Source organism: Elephas maximus, chromosome 12 (assembly GCF_024166365.1).
Source record: "Elephas maximus indicus isolate mEleMax1 chromosome 12, mEleMax1 primary haplotype, whole genome shotgun sequence".
Lineage (NCBI taxonomy): Eukaryota > Metazoa > Chordata > Mammalia > Proboscidea > Elephantidae > Elephas > Elephas maximus.
Window position 1 is genome coordinate 76,510,740 of NC_064830.1, and position 12,792 is coordinate 76,523,531.

A 12,792-nucleotide genomic window follows, 5' to 3' on the forward strand; every position below is an offset into this window, starting at 1 on the left:
TGGTAACCATTAATAAACTTTGGTCTTTATAAAACAAAAAAAGCAAACCCGTTGCCATCGAGTCGATTCCGACTCATAGTGACCCTATAGGACAGAGTAGAAGTGCCCTATAGGGTTTCCAGGGCTGTAATCTTTATGGAAGCAGATTGCCACATCTTTCTTCTTGGAGCAGCTCTTGAGCTCAAACTGCCGACCTTTCAGTTAGCAGCCGAGTGCAGCCAGGGCTTCATTCTTCTATGTTAGTCCATGCAAATCGATAGCACTTCTTTACAAGACACATGCATTCTATTATGACTATGCCGTGTATTCCCCACCTCTCCTCTTGGTGGCTTTCGGGTTGTTTTCAGTGTTTGGCATCCTCAGTGGTGCCGCTGTGAGCTTTCATGGGCATGCATCGTTGCACATGTATGCATGTATACGTGTAAATGATTCAACAGAGTACATTCCCCCCAGTGAAATTACTGGGTTGAGGGATAGATGTATTTTGAAACTTGAAAATTATTTGGCAGGTTCCTGCAGGACTTTATACTCCCACTAATGGACCCACCAGCATTTATTAAGAACTTATGTTCTTGTCATTCCAGAGTGTAGAGCAAGCGAGGAATTGACCAGGCTCAGGTTGCTTTTGTGTAGGTGGGAAGGTTTTGTCCAGTTGAGTTAAACCTTACATTCCGGAAGGTTCAGCTCTGTGATCCAGGAGACAGCAGTATGAGGGAGATGGTTTTGTTTCATTAAGCGTTCTTTGGTCCTGCTGTTAAATTTTACAAGCTCTTTTAAATCAATGATTTAACAACGTGTGAAAGCTTTACTTAATAACCCATTCATGCTAATACACCTGTTTTAATTTTTACACGTAAACTTTCTATTTTAAATTTAAGAGTTTTCTGATTACAAAAGTGATACCCACTGTCAGAACAGGGTAGATATATTTAAGTAAAGCATTAACATGCAACGTGGGTATTCTTACATTCTTTTCTCTGTAGTTATATAAACATGTTTTTAGGTGCCCTTGAGTCGGTTCCAACTCATAGTGACCCTGTGCGCAACAAAATGAAACACTGTCCGGTCCTGCACCATTCTTACAGTTGTTATGCTTGAGCCCATTGTTGCAGCCACTGTGGCAGTCCATCTCATTGAAGGTCTTCCCCTTTTTTGATGAGCCTGTACTTTAGCAATGGTGATGTCCTTCTCCAGGGACTGATCTCTCCTGTAAACACGTTTAAAGTATGTGAGACGCAATCTTGTCATCTTTGCTTCCACGGAGTATTCTGGTTGTACTTCTTCCAAGACAGATTTGCTTGTCCTTTTGGCAGTCCATGGTGTATTCAAAATTCTTCGCCAACACCGCAATTCAAAGGTGTCAGTTGTTCTTCAGTCTTCCTTATTCATTGTCCAGCTTTTGCATGCATATGAGGCAGCTGAAAACACCATGGCCTGAGTCAGGCGCACCTTAGTCTTCAAGGTGGCATCTTTGCTTTTTAACACTTTAAAGAGATCTCTTGTAGCAGATTTGCCCAATGCATTGTGTCTTGATTTCTTGACTGCTGTTTCCATGGGTGTTGATTGTGGATCTGAGTAAAATGAAATCCTTGAAAACCTCAGTCTTTTCTCTGTTTATAATGATGTTGCTTATTGGTCCAGTTGTGAGGATATTTGTTTTCTTTATGTTGAGGTGTAATCCATATTGAAGGCTGTGGTCTTGGATCTTCATCAGCAAGCGCTTCAAGTCCTCTTCACTTTCAGCAAGCAAGGTTGTGTCATCTGCATAATGCAGGTTGTTAATGAGTCTTCCTCCAATCCTGATGCCCCGTTCTTCTTCATACAGCCCAGTTTCTCATATCATTTGCTCAGCATACAGATTGAATAGGTATCGTGAAAGAATACAACCGTAACACCGTTTCCCTGAGTTTAAACCATGCAGTATCCCCTTGTTCTGTTTGAACGACTGCTTCTTGATCCATGTTCAGATTCCTCATGGGCACAATTAAGTGTTCTGGAATTCCCATTCTCTGCAGTGTTATCCATAATTTGTTTTGATCCACACAGGGGAATGCCTTTGCATAGTCAATAAAACACAGGTAAACATCTTTCTGGTATTCTGTGCTTTCAGGCAGGGTCCACCTGACATCAGCAGTGATGCCCCTGGTTTCACATCCTCTTCTTCTGTAGGGTTGCTATGAGTCGGAATTGACTTGATGGCAACGGGTTTAATACAAATATGAGGAAACGTAAATGTTTAAAGCAAAACAAGTGATGCTATAATCATTACTCTGTGTTGTTTTTGCTTAATATGCCACCCATTTCAATACACAGCATCTCACTAAATCTTTACAACAGCTGTAGAATATTCCAAGATATAGATTTGCTGTAATTAATTTAGCCATTTCTCTATTCCTGGCCACTAATTGTGTTAATTTTTCCCTCCCATTGATTTTGATTATTTTGTCCCTGTAAATGATGCTTCCATAAACATTCTTGTACATGGGTCAAACGGTGTAAATTTTTATTCATTTTTAAATTGTGGTAGATATATAGATAACAAAGCATTTGCCATTTCTACAGTCTTCACATGAACAGCTCTGTGACATTTACATTCATTGTGTTGTTCAACCATCTCTGTTTGTAGTTCTCGATTGTTTTTCCATCTCTCATTTTATGTATTTGTCTTTTATTGTGCTTTAGGTGAAACTTTACCGAGCAAATTCATTTCTCATTCAACAATTCATACACAAATTGGTGACATTGGTTGCAATCCCTGCAATGGGTCAACACTCTCCCCTTTGACACCCCAGTTCCCTGTTTCCCTCCGTCCATTTTTCCTGTCCCTTCCAGCCTTCTCATCATTGCTTTTGAGCAGGTGTTTCCCTTTTGTTTTTGTATACATGATTGAACTAAGAAGTATGGTCCTCACATGTGTTACTGTTTGTTTTATAGACCTGTCTGATCTTTGGCTGGAGGGTGAACTTCGACAGTGGCTTCAGTTCTGAGTTAAAAGCGTGTCTGGGAGCTCTGTCATTCTTAACAGAAGCTCATTGTCCCCTAACTATTGAGTCTTCCTTTTCCCTCCCTTCCACCCACCCCTGGCAATTTTTATTTTTAGTAGATACTAGCTATTAGCTGGTTATTTTCCCAAAAGGTTGGAATAAATCCATTCCCAGTGACAGCGGATGAGAATTCCCATTTCTGAGTGTCCTGTGGCATATTCCAGAACGGTTTGCATATTCTTTTTCATGTGTTTCTTTCCATGTCTTTTTGCTCATGGTTACATTGGTTTGTGTTTTTCTTGGTTTATTGGGCATCTTGCCCCTTTGTCTACCATATATGTTAAAAAAATATATGTATTTTCATAGGCCATTGTTTTGTCTTTTGGCCAATAACATTTCCTTTTGGCTCGTTAACATATGATTCTTGTCTGTCAAGGTACGTAGTTTTTGCAAGGTTGTTTTTATAGAGTACGTATCATTTTGAATTCTAATTTTTATTTACTGTGGTTGTAAACATTTTCGCATGTTCCTACATAACCTTTGTTAAAGGTTCCTTCATAACCTTTAAATGTCTAATCAATATTTCCTTGAATTGGTGGACTGTAATTGGCATAATTATTACCTTTGGTGTGCCATTTAGTTTGTTGCTGGGATTTCTTTTTTTGTTCTTTTAAAGAAAACATTGTAATGAATATTGTGTAGATAGAGCCTTTTGGTTTATTTCCTTAGAACATACTCTAAGGCATGAAATGAATAGCACAGAGCATTTCAAAGGCTTTCACTAGCTATTGCCTTCTTTGTTTCTTTTCTGTTTTCTAAAGTTGCTGTTGAGCTGACTCTAACTCATTGTGCCCCCATGTGTGTCAGAGTAGAACTGTACTCCATAGGGTTTTTAATGGCTGATTTTTTCAGAAGTAGATCACCAGACCTTTCTTCCAAGTTGTCTCTGGGTGGATTCGAACCTTCAACCTCTTGGTTAGCAGACAAGTGAGTTAACTCTTTGTACCCCCCAAGTCCCAAACCAAACCTGTTGCAGTTCAGTTGATTCTAGTTTATGGTGACCCTATAGGACAGAGAGTAGAACTGCCCCACAGGGTTTCCAAGGCTGTAATCTTTACAGAAGCAGACTGCCACGTCTTGCTCCCGTGGAATGACTGGTGAGTTCGAACTGCTGACCTTTAGGTTAGCAGCCGAGAGCTTAACCATCGTGCTATCAGGGTTCCCTTTGCACCACCCAGGTTCTCCGAAGCGTTAGAGAGCCTCACTAAACTATAGCTGCTGTCCTTATCAGTCAGCATCCACTCTAGGGCAACTGGTGCTTTTGGTTTACTACCCTCAGAGAAAGGAGCCCTGGTGGCACAGTGGTTAAGCGCTAACAGAATGGTCAGTTGTAACCCACTAGCTGCTCCCTGAGAGAAAAGACCTGGCGATCTGCCCCCGTAAAATTTACAGTCTAGGGAACCCTACGGGACAGTTCTTCTCTGTCCTATAGGGTTGTTATGAGTCAATGACACACAACAACGACAACATCCTCAGAGTGTAATCTAATAGGACCTTTTCTTCTTGACCCTGAGCTAGTGTTAATGATGTTGAAGAAGAAGCCTTATCAAAGGGCTTCCAGATAGTGCAACCTAATTATAACCACAAGGTCACATTACCCAATGCCAGGTGGCTCCAGCTGTCTTCTGGACCACTGGTCTTCAGGCTTACAAGGCTGATTGGGAGGACCAGGGAAGAGATGGTCATTAATGTGCACTCGTCAGCTGCTCTTAAAAATAATAATAATAATGGATATCCTCGGACCTTGCCGGAATGGTAAATTGGGCCAGCCCTTTTTGGAAAACGAAGTCTCTGGGCAGTGCAGATGGTTATCACACTAGGCTGCTAACTGAAAGGTTGGAGGTGCAAGTCCACCCAGTGGACACTCTGACATACATGGGGATGCCATGGGTTGGAGTGGACTTGATGGCAGCTGGTGGTTCCAGTATTTTAGATTGTTCCATCCAAGATCTGGGAGCCTGGGTGGGCCATTTCACACACCATGTTGTGGTCAAAGCCAGCACACTTGGACACTTGGTGTGGGGAGGGGTCAGAAGAAGGGGCTCACCCTGAGTCAGACCCTCTTATTCTTGGAAGGGTTTCAGGGGAGAGACAAGCATTGGCCACTAAAGGAATGTGGATGGTTGGACAAGGGGATGGTGCAGCTCAAAAGGAAGCCAAGAAGCTCTGTTGTGGCTGGGATCAAGAGGGCAGGTTCAGGAGCCTGGGTTTGAGAACCAGCTTTGCCACCTCCCCGGGTGTTATGGGGCCAGTTGCTTAACTTCTGGGAGCCTCAGTTTCCTCATCTGTAAAGCAGGGGTACTGAAGAAAAGAGGTACTGTGTAGATGATGCTTAGCCCACTATCTGGCACGTAGTAGATGCTCAGCAGATGCTAGCTGTGGTGATAAAGGAGGAGGCTGGACAGGAGGAGGACAGTGGTGGACAGTGGAGTGGACATTCCTGGTGTGATGATTTTCTTCCGGTTTATCATCCCCTTTCACCCTTTGGAAGCTCCTTGGGCAGTGCACGTGGCTTGTGCTTCACTACAACTGGAAGGGTGGTTCGAATCCACCCAGTGGCACCTCAGAAGAAAGGCCTGGTGATCTGCTTCCATTAAGATTACAGCCAAGAAAACCCTGTGGGGCATTTCTACTCTGTAATGATGGGGTCGCCATTAGTCAGAATCGACCCAACGGCACCAGGTTTGGACCTTTTTTGGCTTTGTATCCTCTGGGCCAGTTGCAGATCTTGGCAGACTCAGGATGGGACCCAGCCAGACAACCTGACCCCAAGATTCAGATGCTCACCCCCGGCGTCTGAGACCATTTAGGTTATTGCATCCAGTTTTTTTTAGGGCGTCTTAGGGTGCCTGGGTCTGGGTGAGCATGCCAGGATTTGGAGATGTATTGGATATCAGCTGTGAAATTGGGCTGAGGCATGGGGAAATTTATTCAGCAGCTTTTATTTGCTGTTCGGGAGTAAATGTCTTGTCGTTGCTTAAATATCTTGTTGTTTACTGTTGCCGAGTTGGCCCCAGACTCATGGTGACCCCATGTGTAACGGAATGAAACAATGTCCAGTTCTGCATCATCCCAATGATCGCTTGAAGGTTGGACTTTTGTGATCCCAGAGAGTTTTCATTGGCTGACTTTTGGAGAAGGATCACCAGGTGTTGCTTCCTAATCTTTCTTAGTCTGGAAGCTCTGCTGAAACCTGTTCAGCATCGTCTTAACACGCAAGCCTCCACTGACGGACTGCGCATGAGGCTCACTGGCTGGGACTCCATCCTGGGTCTCTCACATGAAAGGTGAGAATTTTACCATTGCCCTCTAAAAACCCTGGTGGCGTAATGGTTAAGAGCTACAGCTGCTAAACAAAAGATCAGCAGTTTGAATCCACCAGGCGCACCTTGGAAACGGTATGGAACAATTCTGCTCTGTTCTATAGGGCCGCTATGAGTTGGAATTGACTTGATAGCAAAGGTCTTTTTTTTCTAAATACCTTAACTCTGTGGGTTACGAGTGAAGGCGGGCTCTAACAACTCTGAGAGCTGTGGACCCATCTGCACTTGGGAAGTTCAAGGTATTTTGTTACTAAAAACTTGATAGTGATTGAATTACTTAAAGGAACTTTTTTGTTTTTCTCTTACTGATTTCTCTTCTTTGTCTGATATTAAACCTGTTGCCACTGAGTCTATTCCAACTCATAATGATCCTACTGGACAGAGTAGAACTGCCCCATGGGGTTTCCAGGACTGTAATCTTTATGGAAGCAGACTGCCACATCTTTCTCCCGCACAGCGGCTGGTGGGGTCCACCACTTAACCATTGCCCCACTGGGGCTCCTTTGTCTGATATTATAAGAGATTTAAAGTATAAAGTGAAATTATGCAGAAATGAGTATAGGAAAAATAAAAATCCCCAGTAACTATACTCTTCCAGAGCTCATTCCTTATTGGCAGGTTGGTGTTTTTAATTTTCAGTCCCTCTTCTACAAAAAAAAAAAAAAAAAAATTTTTTTTTCTTCTACAAATATCCTAAAAATATTGTCTTTTTAAAAAAACAATTATGAGGTCTATGAAAACATATTCTTTATTCCTTGTTGTCATGGATTAGTACATCTTGGATATAACCCATGTTTCTTAATGAACAGACATTTACGTGAAGATGAAATGTAAACATGAGCCTCATTAAGTAATTTGCTAATATTTGTTTCTTCTTGAGGCAGTTGGTCATAGTCTTTTTCTTGAACTTCTGTACGGGGAGGTCCTGGGGAAAAGGTGAGGCAAGGCTTGAGTGGGTGGGGGTTGAAGGGGTAAATCTCAGACCCTCTTAGATGTCCGCTGTGGGAGACACAGCCACGAGGCTGTGAGATACGCTTATAAGACAAGGCCTTTAACTGCATTCGTCTCATGGCCTGACCACATTCATTCGACAGTCTTTGAGGGTCTCCTGAAGATCCATGTACTGGGCCCGATGCCAGAAACCCAAAGGTGTGCAGAGCAACACTCCCTGCCCTTGTTGGCTTTCAGTCTGGTGAGGATGATGGAGAAATAAGTGGAAAATCATAACCATGCTGTGAAGGGGAGCTCCATGGAGCTCCGTGAGCGCAATAGGGGGTTTGATCTGTTTGGAGAGGAAAGAGAAGACGCCCTGAGCGGAGAGCCTGTATTAGGATGCAGTTTTGGCTACATGTGGCAAAGATCCCAAATACAGTGACTTAAGATAAAAGTTAATTTCTTGTTCATGTGGAAATCCCAACTGATGTGGCAGTTCTGCCACCAAAATTGTCAGGGGTCCAGGCTCCTCCCACCTTGTGCTGCTGCTCCAAGGTCCTGCCCTCATCTACATGGATCAAGATGGTGCACTTCCGTGTCCACATTCCAGCCAGTGGGATTCACATCCAGTTGGCCAGTGCACAGTCACATGGCTACATCTAGCTGCAGGGGAGGCTAGGAAATGTAATTTCCCGTCTAGAGGGGTTCAACAGGGAAGGCCAGTGTGGCTGGAGCTCAGAGAGCAGCAAGGGTAAGAAGGGGACAAGAAGAGGCTGGGACCTGGCCCTGGAGGGCTTGGATCCTCCAGGAATTCTTGGTTGCCTCCTTTTCCCTGTCCTTGGTCACTCAGCCATTTAAACACTATCCTTTCCAAGTTCTGAAAAGAACCAATGACTTAAATCTAGTCTTTGCTTTATCCCTAAATTATTGTGTGATTTTTTTAAAAAATGATTTTTATTGTGCTTTAAGTGAAAGTTTACAAATCAAGTCAGTCTCTCACATTATTATGTGATTTTGGTAATAGTTTATTTTTATAGATAAAACAACATATGTTGTGAGAATTAAAGGAGCTCTGGTGGCACAATGATTAAGCGTTCAGTTGCTAATTGAAAGGTTGGCCTTTTGAACCCACCAGCAGCTATGGGGAGAAAAGATCTGACAATCTGCTCCTGTAAAGATTATAGCCTAAAAAACCCTATGGGGTAGTTCTGCTTTGTCACATAGGGATGCTATGAGTTGAAAATTGACTTGATGGCACCTAATAACAGCAATGCTGGGTAGGTGCTTTAATGATCTCTTTTTAGAGAAGGGGAAACTGAGGCACAGGTAAACTTGCCCAAAGGTTACACAGCTAGCAAGGCATGTAGACAGTATTCAAACACAGCAGTTTGACCTCAAAGCCTGCCTTCCTCCAAATGACTGTTTCACCTCAGTCATTTGTGTATTGTCTTCATGATTTTGACCTTTATATCCTACTTCATGTCAGTTAGGATTGAATTTGGCTGCAAGAAACGGAAAGCCTGATTCCAGTGGCCCAACCATAAAGGTATTTATTTTTCCTTCAGGAAGTTCAGAGGCAAGTAGCTACTGGTATTGGTTTAGTGACCCCGTGGTGTCAGGCCGTTCTCTTTGTCTTTCCCTCAAAGCCCCAAAGTGACGGCCTGCATCGGATCTGGGTTCACCGTAGGAAGAGGGAAGGGCTGCACCAGTCTCATCTGTCCCTTTTTAATTCAGGAAAGTAAAAGTTTTCCCAAACGGCCCCTTTCCCTGTGTTGCAGACTTTTTGGTCATATCTCCTTGGCTGGAACTGAATCACATGACTACCTCTAGCTGCAAGGGAGGTGGGGCAAGCAAGCGTTTGGTTTTATTTAGAATCCACTCTGTGGCAACTAGTTTGTTTTTAGCAGGAGGTAGCAAGAAAAAAAGGGATTGAGAAAAGCTGCTGAATAAACCAGCCAGTAGTATCTACCACATACTTAGAGCTTAGTACTGTTTTTTCCTGTGAAACTATACCTATTGAGCAATGTATTCCTTTTCATACTGCAATTCAGAGGCTGCAAAGAGAAGGAAAACCACAACCATACCTCACAGCACGCAAGGGAGAAAAGCATTTAAACATCTATTATATGAGGCAAGATATGTATGGACCAAAAGATACAACTCTTTTAATATTCAAAGAGAAGTGAAATTATTTTCAGCTCTTTAATTGAGTGGTGATATAAGGAAGACTTACACACAGGAGTTGTGCCTGGTGTATATATTAAGCATTCAATAAATTATTTTTACTTTTTTTTTTTAATCTATTGTGCTTTGGGTGAAAGTTTACAGCTCAAGTTAATTTCTCGTACAAAAATTTTTACACACATTGTTATGTGACCCTAGTTGCAATCCCTATAATGTGACAACACACTCCCCCTTTCCAACCCAGGTTTCCCGTGTCCATCCAACCAGCTCCTATCCCTTTCTGCCTCCAGACAGGAGCTGCCAATTTAGTCTCATCTATCTACTTGAACTAGGAAGCACATTCTTCACGAGTATTATTTTATGTCTTATAGTCCCATCTAATCTTTGTCTGAAGAGTAGGCTTTGAAAATGGTTTTAGTTCTGAGTTAACAGAGTCCAGGGGCCATGTCTCCCGGGGTTCCTCTAGTCTCAGTCGGAACATTAAATCTGATCTTCTTACATGAATTTGAGTTTTCCACAACACTCTTCTCCTGCTCTGTCAGGCACTCTGTGTTGTTGTGTTCCCTGTCAGGGCGGTTATTGGTGGTAGCTGGGTACCATCTAGTTTTTCTGGTCCAGGCTGATGAAGTCTCTGGTTTAAATGGCCCTTTTGTCTCTTAGGATAATATTTTCCTTGTGTCTTTGTATAGGTCTTTTATATCTCTGGTTAGATTTATTCCTAAGTATTTTATCTTCTTGGGGGCTATTGTAAATGCTATTTGGTGATTTCCTCTTTGAAGTTTTCTTTGTTGGTATAGGGGAATCCAACTGATTTTTTTTTGTTTACCTTGTATCCTGATACTTTGCTGAAATCTTCTATTAGTTCTAGTAGTTTTCTTGTGGATTCTTTGGGGTTTTCTGTGTATAAGGTCATATCATCTGCAAATAGGGATACTTTTACTTCTTCCTTACCAATTTGGATGCTCTTTCTTTTTCCTGCCTTTTCTGGCTAGGACCTCTAGCACAGTGTTGAATAAGAGTGGTGATAAAGGGCACTTGTCGGGTTCCCATTCTCAAGGGGAATGCTTTCAGACTCTTTCCATTTAGGATGATGTTGGCTGTGGGTTTTGTATAAATGCCCTTTATTATGTTGAGGAATTTCCCATCTGTTCCTATTTTGTGGTTCTTATCCTTTGTTTTTTTGTGTGTGTGATGGATTGCATTGATTGTTTCTCTAGTGTTGAACCATTTCTGCATACCTGATATGAATCCCACTTGGTCATGGTGACTTATTTTTTTGATATGTTGTTGAATACTATTGGCTGGAATTTTGATATTGGTCTGTAACTTTCTTTTTTTATGGTGTCTTTACCTGAATTTGGTATCAGGGTTATGCTGGCTTCATAGAATGAGTTCAGGAGTATTTCATCCTTTTCTATGCTCTGGAATACCTTTAGTAGTAGTGGTGTTAACTCTTCTCTGGAAGTTTGGTACAATTCTCCAGAGAAGCCGTCAGGGCCAGGGTTTTTGTTGTTGTTGTTGTTGGGAGTTTTCAAATTACCTCTCAACCTGTTCTTTTGTTATAGGTTATTTAGTTGTTCTGCCTCTGTTTGTGTTAGTTTAGGTAGGTAGTAGGTTTCTAGAAATTTGTCCATTTCCTCTAAGTTTTCATATTTGTTGGAATACAGTTTTTCATGGTATCCTGTTATGATTCTTTTGATTTCAGTTGGGTCTGTTGTGATATCACTCACCTCATTTCTTATTTGGGTTATTTGCTTCCTCTCCTGTTTTGCTTTTGTCAGTTTGGCCAGTGGTTTATACAGTTTGTTGATCTTTTCAAAGAACCAGCTTTTGGTCTTGTTAACTCAGTTGTTCTTCCGTTCTCTTATTTCTTTTATTTCTGCCCTAAATTTATTATTTCCTTTCTTCTGGTGCCTTTGGGCTTCTTTTGCTGCTCTCTTTCTGTTTGTTTGAGTTGTAGGGTTATGGTTTTGATTTTGGCCCTTTCTTCTTTTTGAATGTGTGCATTTATTGCTATAAATTGACCTTGGAGCACTGCTTTTGCTGTGTCCCAAAGGTTCTGATAGGATGTGTTTTCATTCTCATTTGATTCCATGAATTTCTTTATTTTGCCCTTCATTTCTTATATAACCCAGTAGTTTTTGAGCAAGGTGTTGTTCAGTTTTCATGTATTTGATTTTTTTTTTTTCTCTTGGTGTGTTATTGATTTCTACTTCTATGGCTTTATGGTCAGAAAAGATGCTTTGTAGTATATCAGTGTTTTGGATTTTTTAAGGCTTGCTTTGTTGCCTAATATGTGGTCTCTTCTGGAGAATGTTCATATGCGTTGGAAAAGAAATACTTGGCTGCTGTTGGGTGGAATGTTCTATATATATATATGTTTATGAGATCAAGTTGGTTGATTATGGCATTTAGATCTTCCATGTCTTTATTGAGCTTCTTTCTGGATGTTTTGTCCTTCACCGAAAGTGGTATGTTGAACTCTCCTACTGTTATTGTGGAGCTATTTGTCTTTTCAGTGCTGTTAGATTTTGTTTTATGTATTTTGGAGCCCTGTTGTTGGGTGTTTAAATATTTATTATGGTTATGTCCTCCTGGTGTATTGATCCTTTAATCATCATATAGTGTCCTTCCTTATCCTTTGTGGCAGATTTTGGTTTAAAGTCTGTTTTGTCAGAGATTAATATTGCCACTCTGGCTCTTTTTTTATTGTTGTTTGCTTGATACATTTTTTTCTTTCCTTTGAGTTTTAGTTTGTTTGTGTCTTTGAGTCTAAGGTATGTCTCTTGTAGACGACATAGACGGATTGTGTTTTTTGTCCATTCTGCCACTCTGTCTCTTTATTGGTGCGTTTAGTTCTTTTATATTAAGTGTAATTATTGATAGGTATGAGTTTAGTGCTGATATTTTTGTATTTTTTTGTGTGTGTGTTGTCGACAGCCTTTGTTCCACTTAATTTTCTGTGCCGAGTCATTTTTCTTAACGCATTTTCTTTTCCTCTTTTTCATGGTTGCTGATTTTGTATTTGCTGAGTCTTTATGTTTTTCATGTTGATGTGTAGGATTGTTGGTTTCCTTTGTGGCTACCTCAGTATTTATCTCTGTTTTTCTCAGTTTGAAACTATCTTTTTTTATTTTATTTTCTCTTATTTCTTGATACTGCCTTGACTTCTTTTCCGTGTGAAAGTTCTATGGCTGCGTTATTTAGTCCCTCTTTTTTGTTTTAATGTTGTCATCTTTTACATACTGATGTCTCTGTTTTCCTATTTTCAGTGTTTTAGCTTAGATTTATTTCTGTGATGTACTTAT

At 41.2% G+C, this 12,792-nt stretch overlaps 1 protein-coding gene across 3 annotated transcripts in view; it reads left to right on the plus strand.

Moving 5' to 3' along the window:
• The window catches only part of ABCC1 (ATP binding cassette subfamily C member 1), a 178,437-nt gene that overhangs the window by 12,037 nt on the left and 153,608 nt on the right, over positions 1-12,792 (plus strand). The window contains exon 1 of one of the 3 annotated variants that reach the window (XM_049904937.1): positions 3,645-6,331. The exons of the other annotated variants lie outside the window; for them this stretch is intronic. The gene's annotated coding sequence lies outside the window, so the exon portion shown is untranslated. Of the gene's footprint in view, positions 1-3,644; positions 6,332-12,792 lie in introns of those variants that run through there. 3 annotated transcript variants of the gene reach the window in all.